Source organism: Cololabis saira, chromosome 3 (assembly GCF_033807715.1).
Source record: "Cololabis saira isolate AMF1-May2022 chromosome 3, fColSai1.1, whole genome shotgun sequence".
Taxonomy (NCBI): Eukaryota; Metazoa; Chordata; class Actinopteri; order Beloniformes; family Belonidae; genus Cololabis; species Cololabis saira.
Window position 1 is genome coordinate 1,823,483 of NC_084589.1, and position 16,612 is coordinate 1,840,094.

Here is a 16,612-nt window from a genome sequence, read left to right on the forward strand (position 1 = left end):
AAACCAAAATTACAAAATTCAACAACTGGTCAACTTAATGATTCTTGTTGCTAAGTTTCACATTCATAAGGCAAAATTCTCCAAATCCTGTCCATCCTTAGTTCCCTTTAAAGTTGATTTCAAAATGTATTTTGAGACAATACAATTGATTAATAACAAGAAATGTAATACCACTGTCAACTTCATAAAATAAACGTTTACTGATATCTGAATGTATTGCCTTCCTATTATGTTTAGTGTAATTGTTAATGTCACAAACTACTTGCACTTTATTGTAGTTTTTTTTAAGAGAATCATTTTATATTTTTTGGACTATGATGATGACTATGTATGTTTGTGTTTATATATTATTGAATGATGTCTGCCATTTATGTTAATGTTCTTATATTTTATTTTTCTGAAATTGAAATAAAGTTTCATTCAAAAAAAAAAAAAAAGATTGGTTTCTAGCGCACATGCTTCATCTGTGAGAATCATCATCATCATCGATTCATCTGGACCAGAGCGACGTCACTGATCATCAGGGACCGGAAGTGGGTCAAGAGTCGGTACTGAGTCGGTACTGAGTCGGTACTGAGTCGGTACTGGGCTGATGTGCCAGGTCTCCCACCTCGGTATCCATGACAACACCCACTCATTCCTTCTTCCACCTACAGTCACATTATCATCACTGTAAGGTGGTCCTGAGATGGACAGGTGTCCAGTCCAGGAGACCCGTCCAGGAGAAAAGGCACACAGTCCCTCTCCAGTGAAGTGGACAGGCTGTATTTGACGGTGACCGTGTCAAGTGCGACAGCTGAGCGGAGCTTCTCCAGCCTCTGTCGGTTGAAAACTTTCCTTCGCTCAACAATGTCTGAGCGATGCCTAGATCACCTCCTCTTCCTCCACGTCCACAAAGACTTGACCGATGGCCTGAACCTCCAGAACGTGCTCTGCAGCTTCTGCTTTGCCAGTGAGCGAAGGGAGGTTTACTTTAGCAAAGTCTGAGGGGAAGATGAATAAACTTTATTAGTAACAGTTCAGCGTTGGGGATATGCCCCAGTTCCAGGGTTGAACTTTTATAAATGCTGTTAGGCTATTTTTTCTCTTCAGTGTTGTTAACTAATGTAATATCCAGTGTTGTCAAAGTGTTGAGGTTTCATGCCAGCACAGTTAGAAAATAAGCCATGAGCTATATGAGCCATTTCTGTTTGCTTGGTAAAGTTTGTTGTTAAATACGTTACGTACCTGAATATTTTTCTTTCTTCACCATCTTCTTCATGAGAGAGGACCAGCTGACGTGCTGTGTGAGTAGTGGTGTACTGGCCATCGGGCATATGGTGAAAACCCTGTTTTTACCGGCCCTCTCTCTCTGTGTGCTTCCCATTCGGGGTAATGAGAGCGTGTGTGTGCTGGCCAATCACAAACCTACCGGGGCCTTTACACTCCTGTTTCTAGAGCAGACCCGGCCCGAGAAAGACATTCGTAAACACAAGAAAAATCATAATTCAGTAAAAAGCCATTCGTTTTTACTTTTTCGTTAGTGAAATGTCCTTACTTTACTAAGGATTTTTTTTTTAATAATAAAGCTTATTATTATTATTTTATGTCCATTATTATTATTTCATTCCTTGTCAGTTCAGAAAATTGTTTTGCAAATTTCTCATGTAAATAGATTCATTTAATTGCAAAGCAAAATGCCTAAATGTTAATGAGGGTTTTGGTAACTAGCCTACTCTAAATGTTGTACTTTATTGTAAAGTGTTACCAGGGTTTCTCTGCAACAACGTTCCCGTTCAGCACCGCGGACAGCGCCAGCTGCACGGAGCTGTCCGCGGTGCTGGACTGGACGACGGCGGAGAGGAAACTGAAAAGTAATTTCTGTCTCTCTTAAGATCTGTTATAGCGCCACCCTGTGGTGCAAACAAGCTATAGTTACGTCACAGAAGTTAATTGAGGTTTATCTATCACCACAAGCACGCACACGCACACACACGCACACGCACACACACACCCAGGTGCAGGTGACACCTGGCGCCCCTGTCCAGGTGTCCAGTCCAGGTGTCCAGATGGACGGTCCAAGTGTACCAGGGTCACCTCAGTTCACCGCATTTAAGAGGTTTAATGACGAGATGTTGATGCTAAAAAAACTCTACAATGAGGAAAGTTAATAGTTTTTTCAACTTTTCTTGAATATTTCAAAATGTTGAGTTAAAATTCATAGAAATAAATAAGACTTTATTTATCCCAGATGGGAAATCAATGATCTTAAGTGACTCCAAACCTTGATTTTAGAAAGATGCTCTCAATAAAAATCAGAAGTAATATGCAAGAATAAATTAGTTGTATTTGTTTTCCAACCAAAAGCTTTTAACAGAACCCGACTTCCTGTCAGCTAGAACATGTCCCCTGCATGTCAATCAAAGTTAGCTCTGCTCCCAGGTGGATACCAAATCAAATGATTAAGACCAAAACTGTAAATGTGTTTATTTCCGCTCTCAAGTTGGACGTCTTAATAAAAACTCAAAGCTCAGCGCTCCCCCCCCCCCCCCCCCCCCCCCCTGGTGGTGGATGGTAGTACAGGTCATGAATACCACACCACTCATAAAAGAAACACAAAAAAAAAAAAAATTTAGTACTCGTCAAAGGAAATAACTGTTGTTTTATATGTTGTTTTCAAATGATCGTTTCAGAACGTTACTGTCACTCCAATATATGTCCAAATTCTCATTCCCCCGATTAGTTGGTTCTAATTTGCGTTTTGATTTGATTTAGCATTCAGATTTTTTTTTTTTTTTTTTCTTTTTTTCTTTTTTTTTTTAATTTATTTTTTTTTTATTTATTTATTTATTTATTTTTTTTTTTTACCTTGTCTGCACACATATTATTGATTGATACCATGACGGTAGAAACCAAAAGTGTATATATGTGCATTATTACTATATGTAATATATACATATATACGCACACATATGCGTACACATACATAAATATACACATACAAACCCAGTGTTTTTTTTTTTTTTTTTTTTTTTTTGGGGGGGGGGGTGGGGGGGGGGTGACGACATCCACTGCCAATCCAGGAAGCAGGAACACACGGAGACACACGTCAAGCACTGGAAATCTGCAACAAAAAACCACAAACAAAGCACGAAACCGGCACGGAGCCATCCAAAACACGAACAGCAATCGACCTAAATCTTGAGATCTGATCGCAGTCTGAGCTAAGCTATCGCTACCGCTACCTAAACCCAAGAACTAGAGAGCCAGCATGCAGGTGAACAAGCCAGTGTGTGTGTGTGTGTATGTATATGATCATGCATGTGTGTGTGTGTGTGTGTGTGTGTGTGTGTGTGTGTGTGTGTGTGTGTGTGTGTGTGTGTGTGTGTGTATGCATGTGACTAAATGACTATATGTGTGTATGTGTGTGTGTGTGTGTGTGTGTGTGTGTGTGTGTGTGTGTGTGTGTGTGTGTGTGTGTGTGTGTAATAAACCAAACAAAGCTCCACCTGAAGTGTATCTATAGTGGGGGAGGGGGGGGAGCAACCCCGCCACCCGCGAGACCAGAGGCCGACAAGGAAGAGCCCGGAACCCAGGCCACCGGCAACCCCACAGAGGGGAGAAGTAGGAGGGAGGCAACCCACCGCCTGCGAGGCCCCCCCCCCCACCCGGCGGCGGCCGAGGGGGCCCGCGGGCGGGGCCCCCACGGCGCGGAAAGAAGCAGCCAGGGATCCCGCGGCGGCGGACCGCGACCCAGGCAATCCCCGGCCACCCGGTCCGGGCCGGACACGCGGCCAGGAGGCCCTCACCCTTCAGGCCAACGACCCCCACCCGGCAGGGGGCCAGCCTGCCCGGAGAGACAGAGCCGCCCCGGCCGCCGACGCGGGCAGGCGCACCCGTCCCCCACGAAAGTGGCCCTCCAAGACCAGAGGGGCGCCCCGCCGTAGAGGCAGCGGGGGGGACCGGAGACGGGCCCGGAGAGAGGGAACCCCCCAACAAGGCGACACCCGCGCAGGCCCGACAACGGAGGGCCCCAGACCCAGGCATCCCATTCATTCATCCATTCACCTATCCGATACCTATACTAATAATAATATAATATACTATACATAATAATAATAATAATACTAATAATAATATTAATAATAATAATAATAATAACCATCTTTGTATAATATAATATTGATAAATTATTAAGTTTTTGATGTCCTGCCAATGGAGGCTCAAATCCTCCATGGCAGGACCCTTCCATACCGCATTCTCACCGACACAGACATACAATCACGCACCGTTTCCCCCTCCCCGGGGGCATTCAGATTTAACATTTAAGTTTAACATTTAAATTTAGATTTAACATTTTAATATATTTCAAGGTTAATACATACTCTAAATGAGCTTAAAAGACAAAAAAAAAATGTATACTCCTTTTTGTAAACATTGTTTGAAGCTAAATGTGGCAAGATGTTGCGGGTATTTTGATTGTGACCTGTTTAACAAACAGCACCTTAAAGAGGACAACTTTATTAAGATGAGCATGAAAACGGTCCCCCTGCTAAACATTATTTGGTTTAATTGAAATTAAACTCCTAGGTGAAGCGGAATGACCGGAGCAGGAGCTTGGTAAGTCAGACTTGTGCCCGGTGTTGTGCCAAAAAGTGATTGCCTGCCAGAATCTGATTTCTTCTGATTTCTAGCCGTGGGAGTGCGCACAGCAGCCCGTTGAGCGATAGCGCTAAAACGTCAGATTCTCAGATTATGAAGCTCAAGAATGAGTTCAAGTCATATTTAGGCAGAAACAACTTTTCATTAACTGTATTTGGCCTTCAATCAATTTTTGGCAGGTGAAAATGCCTATTTTGTGTTGTAATGGTCCTTTAAAAGAGTTAAAAGCAATCCTGTGAGCTGTAGTGTTTGTATTATGAAGCTCAAGAATGAGATCAAAGCATATTTAGGTAGAAACAACTTTTCATTAATTGTATTTGGCCTTCAATCAATTTTTGGCAGGTAAAAAGACCCATTTTCAGGGGAGAAATCAGATTCTGGCAGGCAATCACTTTTTGGCACGACACCGGTGCATGTTGGACTCCGGCAGGGCTGCCCTTTGTCACCGGTCCTGTTCATCATTTTTATGGACAGGATTTCTAGGCGCAGCCAGAGGCCGGAGGGGATCCGGTTTGGGAACCTCAGGATTTCATCTCTGCTTTTTGCAGATGATGTTGTCCTGTTGGCTTCATCGGACCGGGACCTTCAGCATGTGCTGGGTTTGACCTGGACCTGGACCTGGACCGGGACCTGGACCGGGACCTTCAGCATGTGCTGGGGCGGTTTGAGGCCGAGTGCGACGCGGCAGGGATGAGAATCAGCACTTCCAAAACCAAGGCCATGGTTCTCCACCGGGAAAGGGTGGTGTGCCTTCTCCGGGTGGGTGGAGAAGTCCTGCCTCAGGTGGAGGAGTTTGTATCTATTCAATTCAATTCAATTCCATTTTATTTGTATAGCGTCTAATACAACAGATGTTGTCTCTTTCCAGAGACCCAGAACATGAACATAAACATAAACATAAACATAAACATAAACATAAACATAAACATAAACATAAACATAAACATAAACATAAACCCCCAGCAATTATTACATAAACAATGGCAGGTAAAAACTCCCCTAGTGGGAGAAAAACCTTAATCCAAACAGTGGCAAGAAAAACTCCCCTTTAGGAGGGCAGCACGCAGGTCCTGAAGCTCCGGCCTGCAAACATGCAAAAAAGAGAAAAAGGGGGGCCAGCTCAAGATACTACAGGAACGATGGACAAAATGATGGCTATGAGATACTTATAATAAATAAAAATGGAAAAGGAGAAGAGAGGAAGGGAAGAGGAGAGGAGAAGAAGGGTGAGAGGCACCGCCCAGTGGATCATGTCGGTCCCCCCCTGCAGCATAGGCCTATAGCAGCATATCTACCACCAAGCTATATTTGAGACTAACTATTATAGCCTTGTTCTATAGCTGCAACTATGACTACGCGACCTCTGGATCTTGTTCACGAGTGAGGGAAAGGTGGAGCGTGAGATTGACGGACGAATTGGAGCAGCATCTGCAGTTATGAGGTTGGTGTACCGGACCGTTGTGGTGAAGAAGGAGCTGAGCCGAACATCCATTTACCGGTCAATCTGGGCTCCCACCTTCACGGATGGATGGATGGATGGATGGATGGATGGATGGATGGATGGATGGATGGATGGATGGATGGATGGATGGATGGATGGATGGATGGATGGATGGATGGATGATTTTCATCAGGATCAGTGAACAGTGTGACACAGACACGCATCATCTGAGGCTTTTGTGCCTTTGATAAACTTAATTTTAGTTGAATCATATTCCTGCTGTTCCTGCTTGTAACCCGGCCTGCCCGTTACGCCACAGTCCTAACAGATTTTAGTCGTTCAGGGAGGCTGTTGGGATATTTTCCAGCAGTCTAACGTAACGTGTCAGTTATGTCAGTAATTGTGGGGGAGAGAGCTGCACCAGATGGTTTCTGCCCTTCAGTGTTGACCGGATTCAGCAGCTTAGACTCGCTGTGGTTTTGGTAGAACCATCTTATGGCACTTTTCCACCAGCACCTACTCGGCTCCACTCAACTCGGCCTGGTTTCTTTTCCATAACAATCCAGCACCTGGAGCAGAAGTAGGAGGTTGGAGAAGCTGCTGTGACGTATTTGATTGTGTATCTAAAGGAAGAAGACAACAACACTAAAGATGTAGAACCTGGAGGAGATGATAGATGTGCTGCTGGATCTGTGGCTTGTGTTCCATATTAGTACAGCAGATTAGTGAAACGATACTTCACTTTGGTAAAGAAGCATGCAATTTGGCACAGATACTCTCCAAGGTCTACTCTTTAGGAAAAAGCCACTTGCCACTCAAAATTCCAAGAGGGCGGCCCTCTTTATAACTCCAAATGCCTTGAATTTAAGCCACATAAATATATTGAAGTTTAATATAAAGTTGGGTATTGTGGACATTTTGGTACCAAGTGCATGTATGTATCCATTACAGTTCTTGAGATACAACATATAGAAACTTGTATCCCGGAAAAGTGAGAATTTTGTAAGATTGATTGATGTGACGAGAATATGGATTTATGAAAATGTTACTCTCATAACCTGATATTTCCAGTCGGCTTACTTACTATTAAGACAACCTGAGGGTTGTCTTAATGGAATTTTGAGTGGCACATGCCTTTTTCCTAAAGAGTAGACCTTGGAGAGTATCTGTGCCAAATTTTATGTTTCTTTACCAAAGTGAAGTATCGTCTTGAAAAAATGAGTTAACCTGCTGCACTATATTAATTTAAAAATGAGAGAGAGAGAAGCTTCAAGCGGCGACGTGTTTTAATTTTTGTCTGTTTGTCTCGGTGCTGCTGAACAGTCAGCTGGAGGCGTGAGCAGCTATGAAGAGACAGAGCTCCTGGTAGATCTGGTCGTTCCTTATCTCCGTCTAGATCCTTTTTAATTCTCTCCTCAGCACCAGGTTTATGAACATCTGACCCTCAGAGTTGGATCATGAAACAAGAATCTGTCAGAGTCTCTTTCTCTGATTTCCTCCTCCTGACTCAGACGTCTGACTCCAACCCCCCGACCAATCGGTGGCCTGTAGTGTGATGATGTCTAAACAAGACATGGAAAAACTTGTTCATGCATTCATCTTCAGTAGGTTGGATTATTGCAAAGGCATCTTTACAGGCCTTAACAAGAAATCTATCAGGCAGCTGCAGCTGATCCAGAAGCTGCCGCCAGAGTCCTTACAAACACCAGGAAACTGGACCATATCACACCAGTCATGAAATCACTACACTGGCTTCCAGTGAGTCAAAGGAGAGAGTTTAAAATCTTACTGCTGGTCTACAAAGACCTGAATGGTCTTGAACCAAAATACATGGTTGATCTGTTAGTTCCTATGAAGCTCCCAGACCCCTGAGCTTCATCTGGATCTGTTAGTTCCTATGAAGCTCCCAGACCCCTGAGGTTCATCTGGATCTGTTAGTTCCTATGAAGCTCCCAGACCCCTGAGATTCATCTGGATCTGTTAGTTCCTATGAAGCTCCCAGACCCCTGAGCTTCATCTGGATCTGGTTTGTTGTGGTTCCAGAACCAGAACCAATCAAGGTTCATCAGCGTTCAGTTATTCTGCTCCTCACCGGTGGAACAAACTTCCTGTAGACCTGAGATCTGCTGCAACTGTCAGTTCCTTTAAATCAGGATAAAAACATTACTGTTTACTCAAGCGTACTCTTAAATTAAATACTTACCTGCTGTACTCTACTGCCCTTATTTTTAACAGCTTGTGCTTTTTATTATTTTACTTCTTTTCTTATCATCTTATTCAATCTTATTTGTTATTTACTGTCTAATTATGTCTTGCCGCTTTTAATGTCAATGTAAAGCACTTTGAATTACCTTGTGTTGAATTGTGCTGTATAAATACATTTGCCTTGCCTTGCCTAGTGGAAAAGCACCATAAGGAAGCTGAGAGGTGGCTACGCTTTTCAAGATTGTGGAAGAGCTACCGTTACACATCAGGCCGATGGATTCATATATTATTTTTAAATCCTCTTTTAAAAATTATACTTTCAACTCAGTCCTACATCTTGGCTTTACATTTTTGTATGTTTTATGTTTTTCTCTTAACCCATGTTTCTGTTTGGTCAACTGTGTTGTTTTTAAAGTGCTTTATGAATAAAGTTGAGTACCTGGGCGTTCACAAGGGCCTGATATGGTCTGAGCACATCCATGTTCAGACCAAAACAGCAGCACCTGAGACGGCTGAGGAAGTGTGGGGTCTCTTAGGTCTGAAAGACTTTCCATGCCGGCGTGTGGAGAGCACAACATCCGGGTTGGGAAACACATGTGTGCAGGACTTCCAAACCTTCCAGAGGGAAATCCTTACAGCGTAACACTGCTGCAGGTCAGCAGAGGTGGATAATCCAGGTGCCATAAAGTAAAAATCCTGTCCAGCAGTTGTTCCAACCAATCACTAAAGCAGCTCCTCTGCAGGTAGATGGTTGTTAGTGAAAACACCTGTTTTAAATGTACTGGCTGATCCAGAAACACGGCAGCGTTTTTCAGGGTTTCCTACGGGGGCTTGAAATCCTTGAAAGTGCTTGAATTTCAATGTTGTGTTTTCAAGGCCTGAAAAGTGCTTGAATTTTAGTTTAAGTGCTTGAAAGTGCTTGAAATTATAACTGTCTTTCACAAAATTGGGATCAGACTGTATAGTTTAGTTATTACAAGGAGACATAAAATCAGTAAGATTAAAAATAACTAGATGTTTACAGCACGATACAATGTACATAATTGTGATTAAAAAGCGGAAAAAATAATTATGAGTGTATATATTCCTGTAGATATTTTACCCCAGCGATTAAGGTGCTTGAAGATTTTGAAAATGACCCTTGAAAGTGCTTGAAAAGTGCTTGAATTTGACCTTGAAAAATGTGTAGGAACCCTGGTTTTTACTTTATGGCACCTGGATTATACACCTCTTTAATGTGCTTTAATGTTGTTGTTTTTTTTTTTACAAAATCAAAAATAGTTTTGAATCAATCTTAAATTAAGACCCATTTTGAAATGGTGTCAGTCTCAAAGCAGAGCTGCCTTGGAGATTTGCGAGGCCCTGTGCGAAATGGTGGGGGGGGGGCCGCAAAATTTTTGGGTTTTTCGGGTCGGATCGGGTGTCTATATGTGCAATTTTAACTCTCCAATTAGCAAAATACTGGATACCTTCCCCTGCCTCATCATCACCATCTCTTGCTTCGACGCGGGGCCCCGCGGCTGCTTGAGACCCGGTCGGATCGGTGATTTTTGTAACAAATTTATCAAACAAGCCTTTCAGAGAGGCATTAAACTCTTCCATTTTCTTTAGTTTTTTTCTTTTTTCATCCCCTGATGGAAATTTCTTGAATCTGTCTCGTTCTCTCGACATTGTGTGACAGTTTGTTCCAACTCCACCCGTCTGGATCAGAGCAGCTTGTGTCTGCGCTTGGTCTGATCAGTTGTATTGAACAACAGACACGCGCATCATTGCACATATATTTATTGATATGCACAGACTAGTACACATTTAGGTCTGTAATGGAATGTGACTGTTGATATTTATAAGGGGAAAAAACGAAAAACAAAAAAGAAAAAATAATAATAATAATAATAATGACTTGGATTTATATAGCGCCCTTCTAGGCACCCAGAGCGCTTTACAGAAATCATTATTCATCCATACACATTCTCTCTGGTGGTGGCAAGCTACATTTGTAGCCACAGCTGCCCTGGGGCAGACTGAGGGAAGCGTGGCTGCCATATCGCGCCTAACGGCCCCTCCGACCACCACCAACATTCACACACATTCACACGAGGCAAGGTGGGTAAGGTGTCTTGCCCAAGGACACTACGACAGCAAACTGGGACAGAGCGGGATTCGAACCGCCGACCTTCGGATCATTGGACGACCCGCTCTACCACCTGAGCTACTGCCGCCCGAAAAAAAAAAAAAAAACGGCCCATAGCGCAAGGCCCCTTGGGGCGCGAGGCCCCGTGCGGTCGCACGGTTCGCACACCCCTTGCGGCGGCCCTGTCTCAAAGCATCATTAGTCAAATAATTTTCTTTACATTAAGATGATATTTGACCGGTTGGAACAACTGCCGGACAGGATTTTTACTTTATGGCACCTGGATTATATACATGGATTATACACCTCTGCAGGTCCGTGTTTCCAACTCTCCAGGACATTTACATCAGGAGATGCAGGCTTAGGGTTACAAGAATTCTAATGGACTCAACCCTTCCCAACAACAAGCTGTTTCAAGTCTTGAGGCATTATGGCACTGAGAGACTCAAAAGAAGTGTTTCCTCCCAGGCTTCACAATCAAAACACGGCCCCGTCCACCATCACCCCTCCATGGCTGTAGCATGTTCATCCCTTCACACCGGGGTCAGGGCTCATGATCTGGCTCTCTGAATGGAAATAATGCAACTGTCTTTCAGAGAATAATGGCGATTCCACCAGAAATATGTCATCTGACTTGGTAGACCCCGTTCAGAATACCATGACTTTTCTGTTTATCAAACACGGAAACAATGTTACCAAAAATGACCCGCAGATGTGAATGACGCTGTGGAAATGGTTCAAACCCCCCCAACGCCCCCAATCTCCAGCGTACGGAAGAGTATCAGGGCCAGGAGAACAAATATTTGAGAGGGGAAGATTTTTTTTTATTGTGCACTTTGAGAAAAAAGTCAAAATGTTGAGATTAATGTTGAAATACTACTTTGAGAAAAAAGCAGAAATGTTGACATTACTGTTGAAATACAATTTCAAGAATAAATTTGAAATTTGGTGAATAAAGTCGAAATTTCGAGAATAAAGTTAAAGTTAAAGTGGAAATGTGTCCTCTTCCATCAAATCCAGTTATGAGAGCGACTGACGCCTATGCAGCTGTAACTAACTAACTAACATCCTTGGAGTGGAACGTTAAGGGGACGTTTCTGAAGTTATGCAACTGCATATGTGTGATATGTGTTTCAAATCAATATCGTCATTAAATTTTTTACTTTTTTCTCAAGATTTCGACTTTTTTCTCGAAATTGTACTTTAACATTATTCTCGACATTTCGACTTTTTTCTTGAAGTGCATAATGAAAAAAAAAATCTTCCTCCTCTAAAATATTATTTTTATTTTTCTCTTGCCTGGCCCTTTTGTTCTCGCCGCCAGAGCGGTCACGTGGTTCATGGAAGCCCCGAAAGTTCCAAAACAAAGCCGCGCCGTCATGTTAAGGCCAATCCCAATACACCCCCTACTTTCTACCACTAGCCCTCACCCACTACCACTAGCCCTAAAAATGAAGCCACAAATTTTAGGGCACACCCACTCCCCTTACTTTTCAGCACCACCCCTAAATTTTGCTGCTATGTCACTGCGTGGTTTACGTTCGGGTACGTAAGCGACTGTGTAGTTACGTTTGCACAAACGTCACACCATATCAGGAAGCCCAGAGATAAAAGCTGTTTTAATTTCTGCTGTAGCGCTGTTAATATGCCACTTTATTAAGTTTTAATATTTTTTCAGGCGTAAAAGTAACCGTTAAGATCCCCAACCTGGGCTCAGTTTATCCAAATAACGCCTGGTAAGAAATTTGCTCCAATGTTTTCGGGGATGAGAAGAGCCGCCGGCTCAGGAGCTGATTTATGGTTCTGCGTTAAATCGATGCAGAGTCTACGCCGTAGGCTCTGCGTTGGTGTAACGCGGAACCATACATCAGCCTTTATTCTGGCGAGATCTGAAAAACGAGCAAACGAGTGATTATATACATTAACTGAGTGAATATTATGAAAGTAAAATATATATTTCTCGCTAGAAATGTAATCGAAACACATTTTTATGCAGAAACTAACTCAAAATATTGATTTTATTCACTAAAAAATAAGAAATGTCTGCCATGTTTTTTGTTTGATTCAGTCTGCAAATGATGACGTAAAGCATTCTGGGAAACTTTTCTGGCCCTCGGTCGGTGAGTCCGTATCTGAAATCCCTCGCTGTGAAGGGTTAGATTCATACACACTAGCCCTCGTTATGTCCACTAGCCCTCGTTATGTCCACTAGCCCTACGTGCAAAGAGGAATTGGGACACCACTACTCTCACGGGAACGCGCAAAATGTAGGGGTAGGACTGAAAAGTAGGACTAGGGGGGATTGGGACTGGACCTTAGTCTATGGGACAGACAGCAGTGAGCTCACTTTTGGACGGTAAATATTAAAATAATCCGTACACAGGTACATTTACAGCTGATAATGCATCACTGTCAGTTACGTGTATTGAATGGCTGGATGACAACTAAAAGCGTAATTAGACAAGCTTTTCTGTGTGGTTTTGGGGGGAGGGAAAACTTTACTTCATGGATTGCAGATAAATTAGCAACTGAACTGTAATCTGGTAATGCATCTCTTGTGTAGCTACATGAGATTAATGTAAGCGATTTATTAATACTCCCTTACATTGGACAATGATAAATGATGGTTTTCAGTTAAATATTTGATGATCCAGATCTATTTATCTGTAGTACGATGCTGCACATGTTTATCAGTCTGTGGTCAGTGTGTTTTATGCTGCATCTGCTGGGGAGGAATCAGACACAAATACAGTCTGATGTATTTAAATGATGAATGTGACAATAAGAGCAAGTGCCTGTCTGTGAGAACAAGTAAAATAATTAAAAGACAATGTATGAAGGCTCTTAAATCACAGAAAAATATGTTTGGCATTACAGAAGAATTTTATTTAACAGAGACTGTATTCCAGCATTAGGACAGCAGAACAAAGGTGGGGCTACGAAATGTCTTACATTTCTTACAGTGGAACACAAGCTCCTTTTACACACTTACAGAGAATATGAGCATATATTTGATTAGAATACTGTGAAAAGTGCCTGACGCCACGTCCTGCTCATCAGTGTAGTGTTTGACCCACTCTGACTTTTCCAAAGGGGAACAATTTGAAAAAAGAGGCATATCTGGTGTAAAAGTTGGCTTTATTACAATATCCTCTAGCACAGTGGTTCCCAAACTTTCTGTACCCAAGGCACACCAAAGGACAAATAAAAATTTCAAGGCACACCTATTGTGCAAAATAGCCTTATAACACGTGTTATCACTAATATCATCTGTTTATCTGTTAAGTTTATTATTTACTAATGCCAAATAATATATGACAAAGACAGCTATTCTACTTATGAAATATTTATTAACAAAATACTTCACAAAAATATTTAAACTTTATCAAATTGGGCTTCATCAAACACACCCATTTCAACCAGACAGGTGAGGCAAAGGAAACAGAAATTCAGCAGAGACCTGTCCATGAGAAAGCTGCTCTGTCCATGGTCCTGAATCTGACCCACAAATTATAACTGTAACATTTAGAATCAGACTTTTTTTGTAAATATTCTGCCTACTAAAAATCAGTGGGACACATGTGCCTGTCGGGGCGCACAGATTTTTTTAATCCTTGGTGGCACTGAGGAGAGGGCCACTCGCAAGTCCTGCTCAACAGAGAGCCGTGACCTGGTCCTGTTCTTCTCATCCCGCTGCTGCTTCCACCTGCCTGCTGTGTGCTGCTGACGTCCCTGACTCCCCCAGTCTGGCCTTCGGCAGGAGGTTCCCCCCTTATGAGCCTGGTCCTGGTCCAGGTTTCTTCCCTCCTAAAGGGGAGTTTTTCTTGCCACTGTTTGGCTTAAGGTTTTTCTCATCTCTTCGCACGGAGCTCTGCGCTCTCCTCTCTCTCCTTCATAGTGAGCTTCTCGGTTGAGGACTCGGACTCCTGGTTGAATGGGTATCGGATCCAGTCATTGTCCTCGATGTCGGCCACACGTGGAAAATAGTGCTCATACCTCTCTTTTAAGGTCTGAAGGTGTTCGGCATATATAGCGCGCTCACTGGCTGGCTGTGGCGCAGCTGATGCCAGCGGGAACATGTTCATGGAGCCCTGCTCCAAAGCCTCACGCCACAGGATCAGTTTGCCCATAAACCCCCGAATCTTGTCTGTGGATGATAAAATGTTTTCATTCCTGCCCTGAAGCTTGGCGTTTAACTCGTTGAGATGCCCAAATTTGTCTGCAAGGTAAGCCAGCCGGGATAGAACTTTCCCCCGAGACAACCACCGTACCTCTGTCTAGAGGATCAGGCTTTGGTGGTCGGCTCCCATCTCAGCGCACAGCTGGGAGAAAAGGCGAGATTTCAGGGGCCTTGATTTGATGTAATTCACCATCTGCACAGCCTGATTCAGCACCTCAGTCAACTGGTTTTGGCAACTAATGCCTCTCGGTGCAAAATGCAGTGGTTGGTCACTATCTGTGGATTTTGTGCTTTTACCTTTGCAATAAAGCCTCTCACTCTCCCCGTCATGCATGCCGCACCATCCGTGCACAGACTGACGCACATACTCCAGCACAGATTGTTTTCTTTTAAGTAGTTATCAGTTACCTTGAATATTTCTTCTCCCGTTGTGTGGCTTGCCATTTCTTTACAGAAGAAAAAAGTCTCTTTAATAGAGTCGCCGTCAACATACCTGACGTTTGCCAGGAGCTGGGCAGCCCCACTTATGTCGGTCGATTCATCTATTTGAAGAGAAAATCTGCCGCTCGCCTGCAGTTTCTCTGTTAAATGTTGTTCAATGTCTTCTGACATGTCATCGATTCTTCTTTTGATTGTGTTATCAGATGCCGGCACCTTGGATAGCTCATTTGCAGCATCTGGACCCAGCATGACACCAGCAATTATTTTGCAAGCCGGGAGGATGAGTGTCTCTGCTATTGTGTGCGGCTTCTTTTGCTTTGCAATAAGCTCTGCTAGCATGTAACTAGCCTCCATTGCCTTTTCTGACACTTTCACACAATCCAACAGACGGTCTTGCTGCCTCTGGTTCAGATCCCGCGCTCTTTTGAAATAGGCCAGGTTTCTCCCAGCGTGGAAGGGATGTTTGGTTTCCAAGTGCCTCTTCAGCTTGCTTGGAACCATATTAGCATTAGCTAACTTCTCCCGACAGAGGACGCACTCCGGCTGAGGAATGTTGACATCCCCGGTCCAACTGAAGCCATAAGACAGGTAACTGTCATGATACTGTCGGCTGACAGTTTTTTTCCTCTTTTCTTTCGGTGGGTTGTCGGACTCGGCAGTCTCTGCACTGGTGGTTGGTGGTTTGCTCCGCAAAGCTCCATTTTCCTTCTTGTTTATGTTTTAATGTTGTGTTGACCTACTGCCTTTGATGTGTCACAGTCTAAAATTCCCACCTGCGCAACTGCGCGAACAGCGAAATGTGGGATCCTCTTGAGGATTTTTTAAAATAGTTTTTAGATAAAGAGTTTGCCTCTGTATTATGGAATGAGTGCATTCAAAGTAGTATATAGTAAATTAAAATAATTATTTTTGTCTAGTTGTATACTATATTGCAGTAGGCTATGGTTGTCACAAAATCCCACGGCACACTTGGACTTGCCTCAAGGCACACCAGTGTGCCGCGGCACACAGTTTGGGAACCACTGCTCTAGCAATATCATCTGTGCATCAACCAAACAAGTGGGAAACAGAAAGAATGAGAAAAAATAATCTAGCATCCGAGCATTCACTATTGATGTTTTGTTGCCATCAATGCCAACAAAACAAAAGTGTCAATTAAATATATACACCACTACAAAGTATTCATCTACACTGTGTGCACAATTTATTAGGCAAGTTATATTTTTGAGGTTTAATTTTATTACTTAACAACTGCAGTGCTCACAGTCAATCCAAAATGTTAATAATAATCAAGGTGAGGTCTGACACGCTTTTTTTTACATTTATTATTTTATGTAGAACAGTGATCATACCATGGTATGATGATGATTAGTTGTGTTAGTGGAGCAGGAAAATAAACTATATTTCTATTTGCAGATCAAGGATGAGAGGGAGCAGGATCCTCGTCTTCCCAAGGAATATCTGCAGAAACTGACTTTAATAATCTGTTGATTTTTGTGTGTTCAAATAAATTGAATTGAATTGAAATGCAGAGGTGGGTAGTAACGAGTTACATTTACTCCGTTACATTTAC